This window comes from Labrus bergylta, chromosome 11, assembly GCF_963930695.1.
Source record: "Labrus bergylta chromosome 11, fLabBer1.1, whole genome shotgun sequence".
Classification (NCBI taxonomy): Eukaryota; Metazoa; Chordata; class Actinopteri; order Labriformes; family Labridae; genus Labrus; species Labrus bergylta.
In genome coordinates, this window is record NC_089205.1 from 27,951,523 (window position 1) to 27,964,027 (window position 12,505).

A 12,505-nucleotide genomic window follows, 5' to 3' on the forward strand; every position below is an offset into this window, starting at 1 on the left:
CACACACACACACACACACACACGTGCACGCGCACGCGCACGCGCACGCGCACACGCACACGCACACTAAACTCCTGAAAATGTCAAAAATGGCGAATTTCTTGGACTGACTATAAAGACAGGTACATATCTGAAAGACATTTCTTCTATAATATGGGACGAAGGGAAAAGTGCAGCTCATTGGTGATTATGGTAAAACAAAAGCCTGACAGGTTGATTGAGTACACAACATGAGGCCTGAAGGGGCTCATTGTGCTGTAATGGCCTGCTCTCTGTGCATTAGCTTAGCTTTATTACACAGCTGTTTACAAAGACACTAATCATTTATTACAAGCTGAATTAAGCCATTTACAAGTTTACAACCAAAAAAAACCAGCTGCACTCACAAAAAAAAAAGACAATATGGTTTTGGGAAAAGATTTAGTGAGCTCGTTGTATCAGAACCAGCTGACCTGCTGTGAATCTGAGAGAACAGACTGGCCGCTCAAACTGGTCGATAGAAGTGAGCAGCTGTGGGCTACATGACTTATTTTCACTGCAGTTACACGGTAAAGATTTAATCCTTGCTTGACGCTGTTTTGCATGCTGGACGAACATGATTCAGCAGAGTGTTGTGATGGTATACCACGGTTTGTTTCAGGTAGATACCCTTCATGTAGATTGTTTGAATGTGGATGAGCAGAGATGAAAGAGGTGGAGGAGAGGACCATGAACTAGACAGACCCCGACGCCTGTTAATGTATTTATAACGAGCAGGAAAACGGACAAACACTTTAGCCTGAGCATGTTGTGGAGAGCTGCTGCGTGATCACAGCCTTAAAAAATAATATTGCTGATGTTGTTTTTCATCTTGTGGGAAGGAAATAACTGGTTATGACAACTAAAGGCTGAGAGAGGGGGGGGGGGGGGTGGAGGTTAGAATTACCAACAGCGGCTCAAAGAGCTGTTTGATGTTCAGATGCTGTGATAAATTATAGATGTGGAGCCTGTTAAATAAGGCCAGCGCTCGTTTGATTACAAATCTCATTAGGGCTTTACAAAATAAGCTTTAATAACAAAATCCATCAACGTAATCGCTGTGTAAAGAGATGGAGCGCTGTCATTACATAAAGCATACAGCGGCGGTGTTGTTACTGTAGTGTACAGATTTTACACACACCGTGCCGCCTCCTCATACTCACACATCCTGAATGAACGCGTTTATTAAACTTTTCTGTTGTACCCCTGCAGAAGGTCGGCCCCTGTGGCGCTGAAAACAACCAAAACTCTGACCCGATGAAGAGAGGGAGGTCTCCAGATCAGAGGTTTTGTTAGGTGATCATTATTTTTGCAGGCCTGTGACCTCAACATTTTAAGGCTTTATATGATCCAGCAGATGTCGCCCTTGAGCTCCAGCATGAAACCAAAACAACTCGCGCTGCATTGTTGTGTTAGCATACTAATGCTAGCGATCTTTATTATGCTGGTATCTTCACACTGCATGTAAATTTACCTGAAATGAGCGTGATCTAGAAACACAGTTAAGCAGTGAGTACAGTATGTTATTCTTCTTTTCTCTAGTCCCTCAATTAAACAACTTTTATACGTGAGGGGAGGAGTCAGCCAGCCGTCCCGGCGATGTAAACAAACTGAAGATATGACTCTGAAAACTCTGAAAGTACAAACAACAGGATGAAACACAAAGGCTATGAAAACAGTCAGGGTAGAAGCTTATCTAGAGCTTCAATAGCCGAGGGAACAAAGCTCTTTTTAAAGCGAGCCCTCTTCCAGGTCAGAGTCCTGGATCTCTGACCTGATGGCAGAAAAGAGAGGAGTGGGTTGAGTGGGTGAGAGGGGGTCCTGGGCTGTGTAAGTGCTCTGAGTCTCAGGGCTTTGGAGTTTGAGATGTGAGAGGTTTTGGTGAGATAGCATGTTGAAGAAAGAGGGTGAGCAGCAGAGGAGGATCGGTTGGATTTTATTCATTAGTATTGGGGGGTGAGGTGAAACAGACACGGCTCTGAGTTTATGAGTGTTGATGAAAGCTGAGTTTATTGTCCAGAGTGAGTCCAAGATATTTGGAGGAGTTGACCATTCCAACATCTTCATTGTTAGTGTATGTGGGGAACCCCATTTATGAGTTTCTCACACTTTGTCCTTTATGTCTCTTTTAATCAGAGAGTTTATCCCTGTGCTGCTCCCTTTTTAATTAAGAGTCCTGTCTTTTCTTATATCACTTTAATCTCAGTGGGATTGTCTCATTAAACAAAGATGAAGCTGACACGGGTCCTGGGAGACTTACACTTCCTGATCTATGTGAGAATGTGTGAACGGAGTATGTGGGGATTGGGGTTCACTTTTGTCCATGCTGTTAACGTTGGGGCAAAAGTTAGGACAAAAACATGATCTAAGAGCTCATTTGTTGTCATGTTGTCTAATGGGACTGATTACTACAGGAAGAAGTAGTCCTCATGTTCATCTGGGGCTCATGTAGACATGTCTCTGCTGATGTTTCAATGTCAGAGTTAAATACTCGCGATCAAAGGCAAAAATCAGGTCACCTCCTTTGAGCAGCTGCTGAAATCTGAGACTTTAACTTTGGCAGATAAAACCCCAAAATCTGCATGACTGGATACTACAGGAAGGGGGGGGGGGGTCACAGAGTTGCTCTTTGACTGCTAAAAATAATTACCAAAAGATTAATCTTTTTCATTGAGTCGTCATGTCGGAGAACTGCAAAGAAACAAGTGAAGACAGGATGACAGTAATATATATTAGTCTCTGATTTGGAAGCAGAGAGCCTGGGAGAGACGTGTAAATGCAGCCTGACAGTACAAGGGACATTCAGGGATGACTTCAGTGAGGAGGAAACCTCGCAGGAGCTTTTAGTCTCATCACAGGCTGTTTAGAACATCCTCTCTGCATTAAGGACTCAGAGATCCGACTTTAAAACCACAGCAGGGTTCAGAGAAGCACCGAGGAACCAGAATGCAGCCTGACAGCACGGGGAAGATTGTGCAGCAGCAGCAGATACTTAAAACGTTGGAGCTGTGGAGCTTTTTTTTGCTGCGTCTGGATTCTCTTGAAGAGAAATGTGTAACGCACCAGTGAAAAAAGTCTGTGTTGAGTAATGCTGTTTGATTGGCCGAGGGCAATTTCTATAGTTTTCAGTGTCTCCTTTAAAGATGCATCAGTTCAGTACAAAGACACACAAATCTATTTGATAAACTGAAACTGATTCATGCAGACTCTCTCCAAATGTGACGCAGCTTTAAAAACACTGATTTATTCGCTTGTACACATTCAGACATGTGTCGAAAATGCAAACTGGGGCATGGACAGGGTTATGGGGAGTCCAACAACACATGGAATCACATTTTAGTTTATCTTTGGAAGACAGGATGATTTAGTTCAGTGCAGTGACAGCTGATTGGTCCTGGTTGAATTAAGAAAAAGTCAAAAAGTGATTTTTAAGTTAACCAACGTTCATTACCAGCAGGTGTGTAAATATGATATATATTAAAGATATGATAGGTTCAGGTAAATCTTAACGATGGGGTAGTTTGTGGTTACTGGTGTATTTGCATTGTGATATAAGCTGGGTTCGAGGGCTTTGTGTACGGATTTCACCCCTTCAATTTATTAAATACAGTTGTAAATTATTAATAATATTATTAATTAAGTAACTAATTTGAGACTGATTTGAGTGATATTTTGGTTATATTTCCCTGATTTCAGGGTGGTGCCCCAAGAGTTGATTAAACATAGTTTAATGATATTGTTATTTATCTTAATAATAATAAAATATAATTATTAAAGAATATAACCAAAGTTGAGTAGATAGTCAACTCAGTCTGTAGGGACTTGGGTTGGGAACCGGAGGGTCGCCGGTTCAAGTCCTGGTGCGGACCAAGCATGGAAGTTGGTCTGGTAGCTGGAGAGGTGCCAGATCACCGAGCACTGCCGAGGTGCCTTGAGCAAGGCACCAAACCCCCTCCCTATCATCAGCTCAGGAGCGCCTGCTGTGGGCCGCTCTGTCACTCTGGCTTCTCTCCCTTAGTGCATGTTCATAGGATCCTGTTTGTGTGCATGCTTGCATGTGTGTATACAGTATATATATACTTCAGCCTATGTGTGTGTTGCATGACTACAGAGTGTAAAAACTGAAATTTCCCCTTGTGGGGATCAATAAAGTAAATCTTCTTCTTTTATAAACCACACTGTAAACCAGCCTCTAGTGGACACTCGAGGAACTGCAGGATTTTTGCACACCATGCATCTGCTTACATTTTGAACACTGGAGGTTGCCGCTTGAAAACAACAGGATATCAGTGCAGCCCCGACGTTATTCCAAGCAGCTCACTGGTAAGAATATATGACACTACACCACAGGAAAGATAACCTCCAGCACGATCAAAAAATCTATCATTTTTATGTTTTGTTTTTTTTGTCAAAAGAGGAGAACCAGACAAAAATCAGACGGTTTATCTTGCAGTGTGTTCCCCACTTTGCTACAGAAAGCCTGAGTTATCAGAGTGTTTGAGGAAATGAGAAATGTGATCATCTATGAGGTTTGGCGGTCTAATGAAGAGCTGTTATTGAGTTATGTTAAAGAGAATATTCTAATCTAGTGAGTTTGGAGCTTCACTACATCTGGAGACCATCGTGAGTAAACCAGAGCCTTTCAGTTCTTCCTCTCTAATGTGTTTAACATTTGGTTTCCATTATGGATTTCTACATTACTTCTCCCCACGCTCAGTCTGTCTCTTGCTATTTTTTTTCAGAGATTGGAAATGTTAATGGCTTTTTATCAAATAAAATTTGTTGTACATTTGAGACCAATTACCTTTTTGTTGTGTCTCCGTCTTCCTCATGCTTTTTTCTGTTTTCTTCTCTTCACTTTGTGCATAATGTTCTTTTAATGGCTTCTTTCTATTCCCCAAACTTTTACATTCTTCATAAAATACAAGTGGCATTTCAAAAATCAACTTCTCTCTGTCTCGTCTTCATGTTAATGTTCTGTTAATGGTTTCCTCTCGTGTGTTTTTTAACATTCAGTTTTCTGTCCTGCTCTCTTCCTCTTCCTGCATTCCTTTCTTCCTTTCTTTAATCACCTCTGCTCCTTTTCTACTGTTTTTTCCTCTCCTCTCTACCTTTGCTCACCTCATCTCTTCTTCTCCTCAACTTCCATTTATCACTTTCCCCTCAACCTCCACCCTCTGTCCTCAGCTTTGAATTTACCATGACCTGGATGACTGAGCACCTACACAGACTCCCTACCTCTCCTTCATATGTACTTTTTTTTTACAATCCTGTTAACTACTTTTCCTCCTTCCTTTCCTTTCCTTTACTCCGCCCCCTAATATCTAATGTTCTTTTCATTGTCTGCATATTATATTCATCCCAGAGATCCCGATCTAGTTATTCTTAGATCTATATCTCTTACCTCTGAGATCCTGGTCTCATTATTCTGAGAAAAAATCCTTTAAATACAAGATCAGAATCTCAGAATTACAAAATAAGATCCAAATAAATGTTTCTTTGGTGAATGCGATGCACTTTGCATTAAATAGTGGCTGTGAGTGAGGTTTTACTCTTTCTATATGTGTTTTATTTTTCTCTCAGTGTGACTGGTGTATGTGCTGGTAGTACTGGGAGCGCTGGTTGCAGGGATGAGGGGGAGGGTTGTCATGGACTGTGCCGAGTGTTAAACAGATTAGCGGTGATTAGCGAGGAATTAGCACCTATAATAATTCATCACACACAGCATGTAAAACATATTTGTCTCATCATGTGATCCCTTCATGTGTGTGTGTGTGTGTGTGTGTGTGTGTGTATGTGTGTGTGTGTGTGTGTGTGTGTGTGTTGATCTGTCTCAGCCCACACACTGCTTGCGTGTGTATGTGTGTGTGTATGTGTGTGTGTGTGTGTGTGTAGCAGCAGGTAATGGGAAACTAAACCTGCCATTAATTATTCAACTGCAGGAAAGAAATAAGGAAAAAGGACACGAGCCAAGGCCGACTCCTCCTCCTCCGCTCCAGTGCATCCATCTTTCTTTCACCTGCATCACTTTGTTTTTTTCTGTTTTTTTTTCCTTCCTCATTCATTTTTCATCTTTCATTCTCGTCTTCACTTCCTCCACACCAACCCAGTCTCATGTCAAACTGTGTAATACCTACGTTGGTCCACAGCGCAAAACGTAGTAGTTTCACAATAAGGGCTCTAAAATTGTGACATGTCTACGTTTCCTTTTGTCTATTCTTTTGTATAGGCATACCTCAGGTCACGTGACTGCCCAGTTTCCCCCTAGCGAAAAAAAAACATGGCGGACATCCCTTCTATTTTCGGTGGAAAATGCAATATTTTAAGATAGTTTGAGGCTTAAGTGTCGTTTTGATAACCTTCCTGTTGACAAATGTACATTGTATCTTCATAATCTACGTTCGGTTTATGTTTATGATCTTTAGTTTGTTCGTTTCTACAAAGATTCTTTCAGGTCTCAATAGAGAAACGTTGGGTTGTTACGTTTTCTACTGTTGCTATGGTGATAGCTATGGACGCTATCAACAACGAACCGGAAGGAGGTGGACGTTCGGTTCGCGGCTCTTAAAACGGGTTACATCAGATCCTAGACATCAAACTAAACTCCTATGTAATAAATAATGATTTCTGTTACATTTTTATGGATGTCTTTCATTACAACCAAATTTAATAAAACGATTGGAACAGATGCATATTAGCAACATTATAAACTATAAAATGTAACAATACATATACAAGACAATACTGTACAGTTTGTGTACAACTCCTTTTTAATATCATGCATCGTTCCTGAACCCTATATTTCCTTTTCCTCCCCACAGATCCTCCTCTCCAGGTCTCTTTATTTCTGCACAAACCTCGTCCCCTCTTTTTTTAAAATCTTTTCATGACTGCGATCTTTTCTCATTCCTGCGTTTTGCTTTTAAATGTATCATCCTCCTTTTTCCTCTCTTATTTGCTTTGATTTCCCCATCCTCCATTCGTCTGTTTCCCTTGTCCATCTCTTCTTCTCTCCTCTCTCTCCTCCACTCGTTAGGCCTGCAAACAACCCAGAGTTTCATTATATTTGTCCCTACTTGCTCGGTTGTGGAAGGAGCCGAATATCAATGAGCTTCCAGAAGAAGTTGCGGTAATGTAAAGCGTCAGCCACCGGCCTGCGGAAGGGATAAAATATTTTCCCGAGCTGCCTTTTCCTGGAGCTCCGCAAACAACGAGCCGAGGAATCCTGCAGATCAGATTTTAATAAAATGTCACCACAGCCTCGTCAGGGAAAATAATGGTGTGGTTCTCCGCTTTCAGCTCAGGAAACAAAGGATGATTTATTTCTTTTTAATGAGCTCTTTCCAGAGACAGTCCTGATTTATATTTTGTTATTGGAAACTGAAACACATTATCTGGATGTACAAAAACATCGGATTACATTCACCTGCCTTCAATCCCTGTAGCACACAACTGATTCACTCTGAAAAGCTTTTTTTTCTCCTGGTTAAATAAAAAATCAACAAGACACGCGCATCCCTGAGTGGGTGCTGGATCCAGAAAAAGGAAAAACGTATAAATAAGCAAAAAAGATCTGCACACCATGCAGCTCCTGTTTGAAGGATTTGTTGACAAGTGACAGAACTCAGACGTCCATAATAAGCGTAGTTATAGTGCCTAAACACACAGAGAACGATACATACCGATACCTGCAAGGGCTTGGCAATTATTAAAAATGAATCAAAACCGACGTTCAGAAGCTCTAACCGACGTAATCTTGCCCATGTTGATTATTTTTGATTATTTTCAGGGCAAAGTCATGTAACGACTCGGCCAATCCGCAACGTTGTGTGTATGTGTATGGATACTTAAACAGACGCTTGGGTAAAATGTTTTTGCATATTTATAATTACTGTTTTTATATTGTTTTGATGTGTTGTTCATGCAGCGATTTCCCAGTATCCGAGACAAATTTCTCCCTAGGGAGACGAATAAAGTAACCTTGACCTTGACCTTGAACATGGAAGCAATGTCTGCTGTTTGGACACATTTTGTCTTTAGGGAAGACGACGCTGAACAAAAATAAATCAAATGTAAACACTGCGGAAAAACTGTTTATTTTTCTACTGTTTAAGAGAAGTTAATTTCTGTTTTAAAACTAAAATGTTTTCATTTCAAGCGATGCTTTTATTTCAGTTTGAAATATTAAATAAAAAACAACACAATAGTTCATCAGATATTAACTCTTTCATTAGGAAACAGAGACCATGTCAGTGAACTATGAGGGAAAAAAAACAACAACGAAATAATCGTTAATTTACATAATCGAGGGCAAATGTTGCCCAGCCCTAATACCTGCATATATATACCTGACAAAACTGTGACAGATACCAGGGCAAAAACATACCAGGATATATAGGAATATTATGTGTGCTAAATCGAGGCTCCTTTGTGTGTGGACCTTTTCTGCTTCTTTTTACAGACTTTTAAAATGTATTTTAGTCTACAACAAACTTTTAAATAACAATAGGTTTTAAAATGTTTGCATTTGGATTGGGACTCGTTCCCTGCTCTGGTCGCTATGTTGGTCCTTGTTACAATCCCTCAGTTCTCAAGGAATTTGTGAAACTTTTCATCTAAATGATCAATTCCTCTCAATCCAACACACACATCGAAAGAGTAAATTGTACCTTCCTGGGCGTGTGCAAAACTGAGTAAACTGCTGAGATTAAACATGGAATACCACAGGGATCAATCCTGGGATCCCTCCTGTTTACCTTTTTTCAGCGTGTAACCTCCGGAGATGTCACTGTCACTGCATCTACTTAGAAACCTCCAATAAACGAAGACAACCAAACCTAAAATCAAGCCCGTTAAAGCGGATCTGATGATGAGAGTTGGATATGAAGACAGACAGAAAAACTGATTAGCTTGATGAAAACAGAAAAATCTGTTCAGAGGAAATACATCGACTGTCTGAAATAAGCTACAAAAAAATATAATATAGTGATATATAGTGTGTGTGCGTGTGTGTGTGTGTGTGTGTGTGTGTGTGTGTGTGTATCTGCATGTGTGCGAGGGAAAGTGCATTGGGACACAGGGACGCACGCCCACTGCTAAAGCGGACAGCTGCTGGATGTCCGAGCGTGAGAGGGAATATAAATCAATAATTTATTGTTTGAGTAAATTGAACTCGACTCATCTTATCTCATTTCCACAGCTACAGATTTTAAAGTGTTTCTACAGGAGCACAGTGACAGTTTTATAAGATGTTCCTTCAATGAGTCTTTTCTTATTTAAATCAATTTGTTTATTCGTTTAGTGTATTTGTTTAGCCAGCGTTGTTCTGCACTGGGTGTTTGTGTACACAAAGACATGAAGCCCTGAACCAGACCCATAGACTGTATGAAACATGGACGTAGTATCAGTGATGTCAAAAGGAGGATTTGGAGGCCCATTGATAGAAGTTATGCTGTCTGAAATGAGAATTGTGAATCGACTTCATTTTTCAAGAGGTGCCACATTGTCAGACTAGAATCAGGGCCCAGGTCTGTTCATCATAAAGTTAAGTGTATCTCAGTAGACTCTTTATTATTACTGATTATGAAAATCCACCTTAAAATCCCATTATCAAACTGACAAATCACCCAAGGGGCAAGCTTACATTAAGTGGCGCTCCTAGTGCACCTTTCTTGTATTGAATTGTTTTGTTTATTTCATTTCTTTACTGTTTTTTATTAAACTCCCCCAGCAGCTGTTGTACTTCTGTGCATCATCTTTCTACTTTTATGCTCTTTGTTTTAATGCCCCAAAAACTCCAGAGCAGATTCTGTGTTTGTGTAAAGAAGTTGGCAATAAACGTGATTCTCATTCTGCCGCCAAATTAAAGAATTGGATGTAGGAGCTTGTTGGTTTTTCAGAGATGTTGTTAGTAAGCGTGAATTCAGTGATGTTTGTCTCCATCTTCCTGTTCCTCAGCAGGAAAATGAACATGCAGTAATGGAAACCTGGCCTTGAAGAACAGTCTCTGTACATCTTTAATTCTTTCTGGCTTTTTTTTATGACTCCATGCCTCCTTCTTCGTCTCCCAGCAGTGCAGTAAGAAGACGAGTCCTTGTATAATAAATGTTGCAGTCAGCACCACTTGCTCCATTAAAGAGCTCATGAAGCAGACACTGCTCTCATTCTGGCTTTTCTTCCTCTATCTTCCCTCTTTTTCTTTCACTTCTTTCCCTGCCGAAATCTCAGCACTCCTGTTGCTGTTATCTGCTAATGTAACCCCCCCCCCCCCCCCCCCCCGTCCTCTCTTGGCTCTTTAAAATACTAAATTCTGTTTCTCGCTGTCTCTCTCTCTCACTCTCTCTTAGCAGGGGGGCTTTTAATAAGGTCAACTTAGAAAAAACTTAACGGCTCTAAGGAAGAAAAATAATATCTCTTCTAAACACTTTGACACAAACCCACATAGCCTCACACTGTCACAAACGTAAATGCAGGAGAACTCTTATATAATAACCCACATAAATAAAATAAAAAAAGTGAACTGTGAATGTATATGCTCTACTTTACATAAACAGTTAATATAATAAATGAACGGTGAAGTTTCCCCTCAAACTTTGGTGTTGGTCAGAATCTACTTCCTGGTACACAGGGTATGTCACAGTGCAGGAATCACTGTACAGACCACTCTATCTTAATAAACTCGGGATATAAAGACTCACTTAAAGGAAGACTGTGCGACACGTTACACATAAATAAATCATAAATCCAGTCTGTCCTGTGTAAATGTGTCTCTGAGTCCTGACTGTCTACAATGAGGGAGAAGCTCGAGTCCCGCTGGCTGTGTTGTTGTCAGAGCCGTGTTTACATGGACGGGACGGCCGGCTCCTCCCCTTGTGTATAAAAGCTGTTTTAGTCAAGAACTAGAGAGAAGAAGAAGAACATACTCACTGATTATTTGGATGTTAGTAAGAGTTTTTAGATCCCGCTAACATTAGCATGCTAACACAACAATGCAGGACACAGGTGATAGCAGCTCCAGGAAAAGACAATTTTATCCAACTGCTTGCGCTTCATGGTGCTTCATTATGGAGCGTTCTAATTCATAACTCCTTCATATGAAGGCTAGTGGAGAGGGGTTGGAGGTGTGTCTCTGGAGGAGAGTGGAGGCTTCAGTATGGAGGAGGCGTGGCCAAACAGCAGTTTGTTTTGGTTTAGTGCTGGTGCTCAAGAGCGACATCTACTGGATCAAAAAGTCACAAATACTTCCTTTAAGTGACGATATGATAAGATTTGAGATGCTGAGGTCATAATATGACTTTTATCATGACTTAGTCTCAGTGACGTCGACCATCGGCTCTGTTTTACTGAATTAAGGAGATAAATATGAATAACAAGTTCTGTTTTTATGAAAAATAAAATTCTTCATTTATTTTCAGAATAAATGAGATACCAATAACTCAAAATCCCAACACTACTTTCCTTTAGACCTCTCGATGTAGCTAACGTTCACAGATTGTTGAGTTTTATTTTAGTTTAGGTTTGAAATATGGGGAGATACTCGTGTCGTCTGTCTTTGTTTTGTGTCACAAACAAAAAGAAGATTCAATGACCTACATTTCATTTTTCTCTAACCGCTCCGTAATTAAAAACAGGTTAGTGGCTTTCATCTATCCATCTGTCCAAGGAAGTTAAGATTGACAAGAAGAAATAACAGAGTGACAAAATCAATTTCTCATTACATGGCAGGTAGCTCGCTCACACACACACACACACACACACACACACACACACACACACACACACACACACACACACACACACACACACACACACACACACACACACACACACACACACACACACACACACACAAAATAACTCTGAGCTTGTGATGTGGCTGTGTGCACACTCTGGGCTTTACTCAAATCCCCGTCTAAACCTCTGCGTTTTCAGGAAGCTATGATTAATAAGCTTTATTACTGAGGTGGTAAATAGAAGACGGACTTAATGCTCATATCATCGAGCTTAAGCAACTATTCAATAAAGCAGCAATTCACTTAAAAACTTCTGAAGAAACAGCAGACCCACGTTAGACAACATATTGTAGACACTTTGTAAAAACATGAGAAGGCGACTGAAGATCTTTACGAGGCTCCAGCAGACCCTCAGGGCGCAAGTTGTCCCGTATCGTGCTGAAACCCGAAAACAGCGGTAGGAAACACGTCCCCTTTTTTTGAAAGTGCCTTTACGATCAGGGATGCTGACGTCTGTTTTTGGAGCTCAGTTTCACACTCTCCGTCCACATAAAACAAAAAAGCTAAAATGAGCCAGTTTGTCAAGAATTGGCAGCAATGAAAGCGGGAATGAGAGTGTTAAATGTATTTGAGTAGCTCTGCACGGGCCACAGACCGGATAGCACATTAAACCTGCTGAGGTTCTGAGGTTGTCAAAATTTGATTTGCACAAATGAAATAATATGTTAAACGTCTTCTGGGGAATTTATACAAAA